The following is a 10,527-nucleotide window of genomic DNA, read 5'->3' as shown; positions in this document are numbered from 1 at the left end:
GCGACCCCTCTTCTGAGGAGTGTATGCGGGGTATTGCACCGAGTGATCCATATTATATTTAAACCTAGGACCCTTTTCTCTTTTCTTTATTTTATAAAATTCTCTTAAATTTAATGTTTTCCTCAATTAATCATTCTTTTCCAAAATCACTTATGTCTTCTCCCTCTTTCAAAACTTTCAACTTATTTGGGTAACTACTGCATGCAAACCTTTTGTTTCCTTTTACTCTTCTTAAAGTCACAATTAAGCACGGCCGGGAACTACACTAGTGGATCTTGAGGGGTGACTAACACCTTCCCCTCGAGATAATCTCAAGCCCTTACCCGAACTCTGGTTTTCTTTCAAAATTCTTCTTCTTTTTCTTTAAATTGTCCTAATGCACCATAATCATTAGGTGGCGACTCTTCAAACTCCATAACCCGATTCCTCAAGAGGGAATAAGACTTGTTTTTGTCCATAACGTCGTAAACCCGATTTTGCTTCTTTCTTAGGGAAAAAGGGGGCGTCGACAGCATGGCGACTCCACTGGGGATTTCTTTAAGGCTTTTACCATTACGTGCTTTTGTGACTTTATTGTTTCCTTAATCGCATTTATTTTCTGTCTTTTATTATTTCATCATAAGTACTAACTTGACTCTTCATGTTTTTCCTTTCTTTTAATTTCTTTTTGTACTGCCTCGTTATTATTTCAATTCCGTTGTAATTTTCGAGCATTTATTGTAATCTTTACTTTATGAACGTGAAAATACATGTAATTTATTTCATTTTTGTAACTGCATTCTTCAACATCATATTCCACTCGTGCCAAAATAACTCCTATAGCAACGCTTACAATGAGTGGTTGCGCCCTTCCGATATTATAAACCCCCTAAATGTGGCAAAGACATATTTGCGGTAAAACCAGTCGATCAACGGTGTAGTCGACGGTTCCGCGCCTTTCCCTCTTGAGTTGTCCGCTCAAGGGTACCTTGTCTAGCACTTCAAAAAGTAGAAAACCTTATTCTGTTACACTGTTCATGCATCATGGTCAAACTTAGCCGAGTCAGTTATGTTGTCCGCATAATGACTCATTAAGATAGCCTAAACCAAAGTCCATCGGGTTTCCTTGGAACCCAAACGGACGCCTTCACGTTATGTGCATTTATTTGGAGAACTAAATGCCTTTACTGCTAATTATTGATTTAAATAGTCGAGTCCGGTGGGGTTAAGGGCCTAACACTTTGTTTTTCAGAAAATGAGGCACGAAATCCCCAGATGCGATATGGTATCCAATATTCACCCAAGGTTGTTAAGCTGGTGGGAGGACCTTCATGCCAGCGACCGGACCCTTGTCCGCAAATACCTAGGAAATTTTCCTTCACTTCTAGAAGTCCGGCCTGACAACAAAATTATTGAAGCTGCTACTTTGTTCTGGGATAGTGATCGGTTAGTTTTTTGCTTCGGGGACCTCGAAATGACCCTTTGCTAGAAGAGATAGGGGGTCTAGCTGGGATTCCTTGGGAGACTCTGGGTATAATTATGCCAGAGAATCGCAAGGGAAGGGTTTCCTCAAAACGATGGGGTTTAAGAAGAATCCTGACTTGACTTGTTTGAAGGATTCCTACATACCATTTAACTTCCTGTACGAAAGGTTTGGCCATAGCAAGTCCTATCGCACCTACATGGACGAGTTCGCCCTCACTTCCTTAGGGCATATACATAGAAGGGTCTTTGTGTTCATGTTCTGTTTCTTGGGTATGATGGTCTTTCCCATGAAGAAGGTTAGGATCCACACCAGACTAGCCATGGTAACCAAAACCTTGATGGAAGGTATTGATGGGCAAAACATCAGCATAGTGCCCATGATCATTGCCGAGATGTATCGAGCTTTAGAGAAATGTCAGGGAGGGGCCAAACACTTTGAAGGATGTAACTTGCTACTCCAACTTTGGCTTATAGAACACCTTCAGAAAGGCGACTACAGACAAGAAATCATACGCAGGGATTGGGATGACCATATCGCTTTCCACCACCCAAAGCGGATGAAATTCATGCCCAACATGTTCGCTCAACCAGAGGACGCTAGAGGATGGGCAGAATTACTTGAAAATCTGAAGGAGGAACAGGTACCGTGGATGTATGAGTGGTTCCCAACCGGGGAATTCATTGTTCGGTCTCGGGATGCACCATTCCTTATACTCATTGGCTTAAGAGGAACTTACCTTTATGTCCCTCTCCGAGCTATGAGGCAAGCAGGGAGGAAACAAATCATACCAACGGGTAGATTAAAAATGAGTCACTTCAAGGCTGACTTTCCAGACGATGATAGCCCGCACAGGTGGCAAGCTCAGCATATGTGGCATTGCAAGCTCGTTCTGGGAAGAGAGTCTATCGAAGCAGACAGGTATCATGCAGGGAGTGTGCCGCATTATTCGGTTTGGTTAGAAGACGATCACATTGGTTTGGGAAAGCCAGGTTTGTCCATGGACATAGGCTCATTGATGAGAAGACTGAGGCACGGGTTAAATACAATCAACCGCGCAAGAGGATGCGAGAATGTGAAAATGAGCACCGGGAGATACAGGAAGCCCATGAGAAGCTGATCAGCGAGTGGAAGGATATGGTTGTCAACGCCAACAACCGGCTAGGGTATTTGGAATGAGGTTTAGTGGAACTTGAAGGTAAATTTCTGAAAAGGATCGACGATTGCCAGAATGCTGAGGGAAATACGGGCGAACACCTGACCCGAGCCTATTTGTTGCTGGGACTACGCGAGCTGGTGTAGCTGTATGAGGGAGGCAAGAATACCGAATCTGGGGAAGGTCCTTCTGGGACCAAGTAGTTAGGATCTCTTATTTTACTGCTTTCCTAATGTAATAAGGCCACTGGCCACTAGTGACATCTTTTATTATTCAGTTGTTTTCTTAAGACTCGTCTTGTTTTTATCAATAAAATGAGGCATTTAGCATTATATGTTCTCCAAATTTTATTTGTCGCTAGGCCTACCTCGGGCACAACGAGGCACCCAAATTAGGAAACGATTTACATTTCCGCACAATGTGTTTAAATATTGCAATATTTTCCTTCTCAGAATCCGCACTAACTTTTTACCTTTTTGTTTTTCGTTATTTTTATTCCCCTCCCCAAAGGTTAGTTCGTGTATTCTAGCACCATCAGCGTACTCAACAAGATCCAAGGGTCCTCCACCTCCGAGTCCTACCAGAAACAGGAACAAAGGCAAAATGGGAGATGGAAATGCTAGGAAGGAGATTGAGGAAACTTCTTAGAACACTCCAAACCAAGGAAACTGCTACTCATCTTGAGCACACTTTGCTGAGATTTCGGGAAGAATTGGAACAAGTCCGAAACCTGGCAAGCCTGTCAATCACTCTTGCCGCTGCTGATGCCAACAACCAGAACCCTACACCACCACAACCACCAGTACAACTTGCTCATACCCAAGCCTGCAACACCTGCAACAACACTCCACTACTCATTCCCGAACCCCAAAACACCACAAATGACCATAACACTCCCATCTTTGTGGACACTGTACCCCACTATACCCAGCCCATCTCAGATGCACCCGAATCAGAGAACAAAGACTCCCTCATTCGGAATTTAGCTGCTGAACTCAAGAAGTTAACTAGCCGTGTCCAGGGTGTTGAAGGTAGCAAAGGCGTTGAGGGGTTGAATTATGAAGATCTTTGTGTTCAGCTAGATGTCGAACTCCCGGAGGGGTACAAACCTCCCAAGTTCAAAATGTTCGACGGTACAGGTGATCCCAGGGTCCATATGAGAATGTATTGTGATAAGCTAGTAGGAGTTTGAAGGGACGAGAAAATCCGCATGAAGCTGTTCATGAGGAGTCTGAAGGGTGACACCTTATCTTGGTATATCAGCCAGGATGCAAAGAAGTGGACATATTGGGTGAATATGGCATCAGACTTTATGGACCGATTCAGGTTCAACACTGAGAATGCACCGGATGTGTTCTATATTCAGAACTTGAAGAAGAAGCCCACAGAAACCTTTCGCGAGTATGCTACCCGTTGGAGGTCAGAAGCTGCTAAGGTTAGGCCGGCCTTGGAGGAAGAACAGATGAATCGATTCTTCGTCCGTGCTCAGGACCCGCAGTACTATGAAAGGTTAATGTGGATAGAGGGTCAGAAATTCTCCGACATCATTAAGTTGGGAGAAAGGATTGAAGAAGGTATCAAGAATGGTATGGTCACCAATCTCGAAGCATTACAGGCCACCAACAAGGCCTTACAGTCTGGTGGCACGTCAAAGAAAAAGGATGTGAATTCCGTGATGGCCGCGCAAAGAAACAATTCCCCTATGAAGTACCAAACATATCCTTCAACTCCACTTACATATCAACCTTCCTTAAATTACCAAGCACCATCACCCACTTACCAAATCCCCCCGCCCGCCTACCAATCATCTCCACCACCCACATATCAACCCACCTCACCAAGATATTCCCAACCTGCACTTGTATACCAAGCATATAACTCCCAACCTTCTCACTACCCGTCACCACCGACCCACCATAACTTTCCTCGACCCAGACCAAATTTTGACCGTAAACCTCCCAGACAGTATACCGCCATTGCCGAACCAATTGACCAACTATATGAAAAACTCAAAGCAGCCGGTTATGTTACCCCTATCCCAGCCGTAACTCCAGAAAATCCCTCCCAATGGGTCAATCCAAACAAGACTTGCGCATACCATTCCGGGATGAAAGGCCATACCATCGACGAGTGTCGCTCATTGAAAGACAAGATTCAGACTTTGATTGATAACAAGGTCATTGTAGCAAAGGAGCCCTCTCCCAATGTCCGCAATAACCCTCTGCCTGACCACAAGGGTCGAGGCATCCATATGATCGAGATTGAGGATGATTGGGACCCAAAAGGGTCAATCGGGTTGATAGCTGAAGGAGATGAACCCAAGAAGCCAACAGTTACCCTCAATCCCATGGTTGTTCAGATTCAGCCTTCTGAAGGCGATGTGGTAAATGTGTTTGTACCACTCGAGTTTGAAGCACCTCCCGCAAAGCCGCCAAAGCCAATTGAGGTTGAGTTCGGGATCCGAAAAGCACCGGCACCGTTTGAAGTTGCTGTGTTACCCCTGAGGGTGCCTATTCCGGTTTCCATGACAGACGTGACCCCGTTCAAGTCAAACGCCATACCTTGGGATTACACAGCTGAGTATAGAAAGAAAGGGAAAACACATACTGGAGAAGCAGTCGCCGCACAGGGCATGACCAGAACAGGCAGGGTATACACCCCAGAACATTTAGCTGAGTCCAGTAAGCAAGCCTCCGGACGGGCTGTTGAAACAGGACCCGATGACCTTTGGAGGAAAATACAGGCCAAAGAATACTCGGTCGTTGAGCAACTGAACAAAACACCAACGTAGATTTCCATCTTGGCTCTGCTGCAAAGCTCTGAGGCACATAAAAATGCCTTGATGAAGATACCGAGTGAAGCTTACGTTCCCAGCAATATTACTGGAGACGAAACGGCAAATATGGTAGGACAAGTGCTGGAAAGCCACAAGATCACCTTCCACGAGGATGAGTTGCCATCAGAAGGGCTTAGTCACAACAAGGCATTGCATATCACTGTGCAATGCGAGGATTATTTCATTACCAGGATCTTAGTCGACGGAGGGTCTAGCCTCAACATTTGTCCACTGATCACTCTCAGAACATTGGGTAAAGGTTTGCACGAGATCAAAGATGGAGCTATCAACGTCAAAGCTTTCGACGGGTCCCAAAGATCTACCCTTGGGGAAATTAGCCTGTGCTTGCAGATGGGACCTACCTGGTTCGATGTGGACTTTCAAGTTATAGATGTCCCAGCGTCCTACAATCTGTTGCTAGGGCGACCCTGGATCCATGCCGCTGGGGCTGTGGCATAGACCTTACATCAGGCTGTGAAATTTGAATGGAATCATCAGGAAGTGATCATCCACGGTGACGGTAGCAACCCTATATATAGTCGCCAAACCATTCCGATGATCGGAGGCAGAAGAAGGATAGGAGGAGAAACATACCACCACATCGAGCGGGTCAATGCTGTAGACAAAGACAAGTGGTGGGATAACAAGATCGAGAGCATCCTAAATTAGAGCAGGTATGAACCCGGAAAAGGACTTCGCAAGAATCTACAGGGTATCACCAAACCTATCAAGCTGAAGAAGCACGGTACCACTTTTGGCCTAGGGTATGAGTACACCTGGAAAGAGTTCAATGAATGGTCGCCACCATGGCGCGGCCCCTACTATCCGCTGGAGCACCCTATACCTCAGCTAGAGCAGACTTTTCAGCCAGCTGACACTTTGTATGGATCAGAGGAAGACGAGGCACTGGCAGCGATGAAGAACCTATTTTCTAGAAGATGATGTGGATTGTTGTGTTATCTTCGAGGAGGAAGGGGAGGAAGGCCCTTCCATTCAGGCTGTGAACCGAGGGGAACACCTCACCAATTGGTCGGTCAGGACCACCAGTGCCTGGACATCTTTGGGGTAGCAAGGCTAAACGAGCATCATGCATCGCATCTTTATTTTACTAGTTGATTTTTCCTTTCCACATTGTCTTTACTTTCAAAAAGAGCTCCGATGTTTCGAACAATTATGAACTTAATCAAAGCATTTCAAGTTTATTATATATCGCGCTCTTATTACTTTTCTCTATCATTTACTTTATTTTTACACAACATTACTATTACATATCTTGATGATGAACCAACGACTGTGACTTGCAACGAGGCAATGCAACAAACAGATATAGATTCAGAAGAGGATGATATACCAGAAGAGGTTGTCAGAGAGGTTGAGAACTTTGAAAATAGGCCCAAGTCTAATTTGGACGAAACTGAGGTCATTAATTTGGGTGATACTGAGAATGTTGAGGAAACGCGTATCAGCGTGCATTTGTCGCCATCAGAAAAGAAAGAGTACACAGAGTTCCTAAAAGAATATAAGGACATCTTTGCATGGTCTTACGACGATATGACTGGTCTCAGCATATCCATCGTCGCTCACAAATTGCCAACAGATCCAACATGTCCGCCGGTAAAACAGAAGCTCAGAAAGTTCAAGCCAGACATGAGTTTGAAAATCAAGGAAGAGGTTACCAAGCAAGTCAAAGCCAGGGTTCCCCGAGTGGTAGAATATCCGACGTGGTTAGCCAACATCGTGCCAGTACCGAAGAAGGATGGGAAGGTTAGGGTCTGTGTCGACTACCGGGATCTCAATCGAGCCAGTCCCAAAGACAACTTCCCTTTGCTAAATATACATATCTTGATTGACAACTGTGCCAAGCATGAGCTGCAATCGTTCGTCGATTGTTTTGCTGGATACCATCAGATATGGATGGATGAAGAAGATGCAGAGAAAACGGCGTTTATCACGCCATGCGGGATGTACTGTTACAGAATGATGGCGTTTGGGTTAAAGAATGCTGGTGCTACCTACATGAGAGCCATGACTACCATCTTTCATGACATGATACATAAAGAAATCGAGGTGTATGTGGATGACATCATCATCAGTCCAAGAAAGCTGCGGATCATATGGAAGACTTGCAAAAGTTCTTCAACAGATTGAGAAGGTACAACTTGAAACTGAATCCCGCCAAGTGTGCATTTGGGTTCCTGCTGGAAAGTTATTGGGTTTCATTGTGAGTCGCCGAGGAATAGAATTGGATCCGGCAAAGGTCAAATCCATTCAAGAGTTTTCACCGCCAAAGAAAAAGAAGGATGTGATGAGTTTTCTGGGAAGACTCAATTATATCAGCCAATTCATAGCCCAGTCCACTGTCATTTGTGAACCTATCTTCAAAATGCTAAAGAAGGATGCTGCCACTAAATGGACTGACGACTGTCAAAAAGCATTCGACAGGATCAAGGAATACTTGTCTACGCCGCCAGTCTTGGTTCCGCCTGAACCAGGAAGACCCCTTTTGCTCTATCTTGCAGTATTGGACGAAGCCTTTGGTTGTGTTCTAGGACAACATGATGAAACGGGGAGGAAAGAGCAAGCCATCTACTACCTCAGCAAAAAGTTTACCCCGTACGAGGCTCGATATTCCTTACTGGAACGCACCTGTTGTGCTTTGACCTGGGTAGCTCAGAAATTGAGGCATTATTTCTGTGCTTACACCACTTATTTCATATCAAGGATGGATCCATTAAAGTATATTTTTCAGAAGACCATGCCCACTGGCAAGCTCGCCAAATGGCAAATCCCGTTGAGTGAATTCGACAATGTTTACGTCACTTAGAAAGCAGTCAAAGGACAAGCTTTGGCGGATCATCTCGCCGAAAATCCTGTGGGAGGAGAATACGAACCTTTGAAGATGTATTTTGCTAACAAAGAGGTAGATTTCATAGGGGAAGACATTGCAGAATCCTATGATGGTTGGAGGATGTTTTTCGACGGAGCCGTAAATTTCAAAGGAATTGGTATAAGAGCGGTCCTGGTATCAGAAACCGGTCAACATAACCCGGTGTCCGCCAAGCTCAGGTTCCCATGCACCAGCAACATGGCCGAGTATGAAGCCTGCATTCTAGGGCTTAAACTGGCCATTAATATGAACATTCAGGAGTTGCTAGTGATCGGAGACTCGGACCTACTCATATATCAGGTTCGGGAAGAATGGGCAACCAAGAATCCTAAGATACTCCCTTATCTTCATCACATACAGGAGTTGAGGAAAAGGTTCAGAAATGCGGATTCCCAACATGTTCCCAGAATACAGAATGAGTTTGCAGATGCATTAGCTACCTTGTCATCCATGATTCAACATCCAGATACAAGTTTCATTGACCCCATCCAGGTCAAAATTCATGATCAACCAGCTAATTGTGCTCATGTTGAGGAAGAAGCCGATGGGAAACCGTGGTTCCACGACATCAAAGAATATTTGACCACAGGAGAATATCCAGAGCTTGCCAGTGCTACTCAGAAGTGCACACTTCGGAGGTTATCCAACAATTTCTTTCACAACGGAGGAATCCTGTACAGGAGGACTCCTGATTTGGGATTGTTAAGATGTGTCGATGCAACAGAAGCCGCCAAACTGCTAGACGAAGTACACGCAGGGACCTGCAGACCGCACATGAATGGTTTTGTTTAGGCCAAGAAGATACTTCGAGCAGGATATTTTTGGATGACTATGGAAACGGACTGTATCCAGTATGTCCGGAAATGCCACCACTGCCAGATACATGCAGATATGATAAGGGTACCTCCAAACGAGCTTAACGCAACAAGCTCACCATGGCCGTTCGCCGCTTGGGGAATGGATGTTATTGGACCAATCGAGCCTGCCGCGTCAAACGGGCACAGGTTCATCTTGGTGGCGATTGATTACATTACCAAATGGGTTGAACCAGCATCATACAAAGCAGTTACCAAGAAAGTTGTGGCCGACTTTGTCCGCGACCGTATTGTTTGTCGATTCGGAATCCCCGAATCAATCATCACTGACAACAGTTCGAATCTCAACAGTGATTCGATGAAGGCAATGTGTGAAACGTTCAAGATTAAACACAAGAACTCTATGGCTTACAAACCTCAGATGAACGGAGCCGTAGAAGCAGCCAATAAGAACATCAAGAAGATACTAAGAAAGATGATCGAAAGGCACAAGCAATGGCATGAGAAGTTGTCGTTCGCCTTAATGGGATATCGTAGCACAGTCCGCACATCAACCGGGGCAACTCCCTACATGTTGGTTTATGGTACAGAGGCAGTCATTCCCGCCGAGGTAGAAATTCCCTCCTTGAGGATTATACAAGAAGCAGAGTTAGATGATGCAGAATGGGTCAAAGGTCGCTACGAGCAGTTAGCCCTTATAGACGGAAAGAGAATGAATGCAGTCTGCCACGATCAATTATATCAGAACAGAATGTCCAGAGCCTTCAACAAGAGAGTTAAACCAAGGAAGTTTAGACCAGGGTAGCTGGTGTTGAAGAAGATATTTCCACATCAAGATGAGGCCAAAGGGAAATTCTCTCCCAATTGGCAGGTTCCTTACATGGTTCACCGGGTCCTAACCAGAGGAGCCCTTATTCTTGCAGAAATGGACGAAGAAGTCTGGCCAAAGCCAATCAACTCAGACGTAGTGAAGCGATACTACATTTGATCACATATTTTCTTTCTTCATAATGTATTTTGAACTACGCCTGACCTGATTCCCGTTTAAGAGGGGATACGTAGGCAGCCCTATGGGTTCGGTCACATTTTAATTCCATTTTCCCCCGCTATTGGAACTGGGGCAGAATTTTGAGGAGGACCCTAAAAATTCCGAAGTCAGTTTGTCAATCTCCTCATCGACATTAACCCAGTAAACTGGGGTAGAATTTTGAGGAGGACCCTCAAAATTCTGGAATCAATCCGCTCTCAGTTATTCAGCACAGCCGTCAGCAGCGCCAGTCCAGTAAACTGGGGCAGAATTTCTAGGAGGACCCTCAAAATTCTGGGACAAGCAAGGTTGCCGTGTCTTGAACCACGTTGCAGTTGTTGGTT

This window comes from Nicotiana attenuata, chromosome 7 (assembly GCF_001879085.1).
Source record: "Nicotiana attenuata strain UT chromosome 7, NIATTr2, whole genome shotgun sequence".
Lineage (NCBI taxonomy): Eukaryota > Viridiplantae > Streptophyta > Magnoliopsida > Solanales > Solanaceae > Nicotiana > Nicotiana attenuata.
This window is presented reverse-complemented; position numbering follows the sequence as displayed.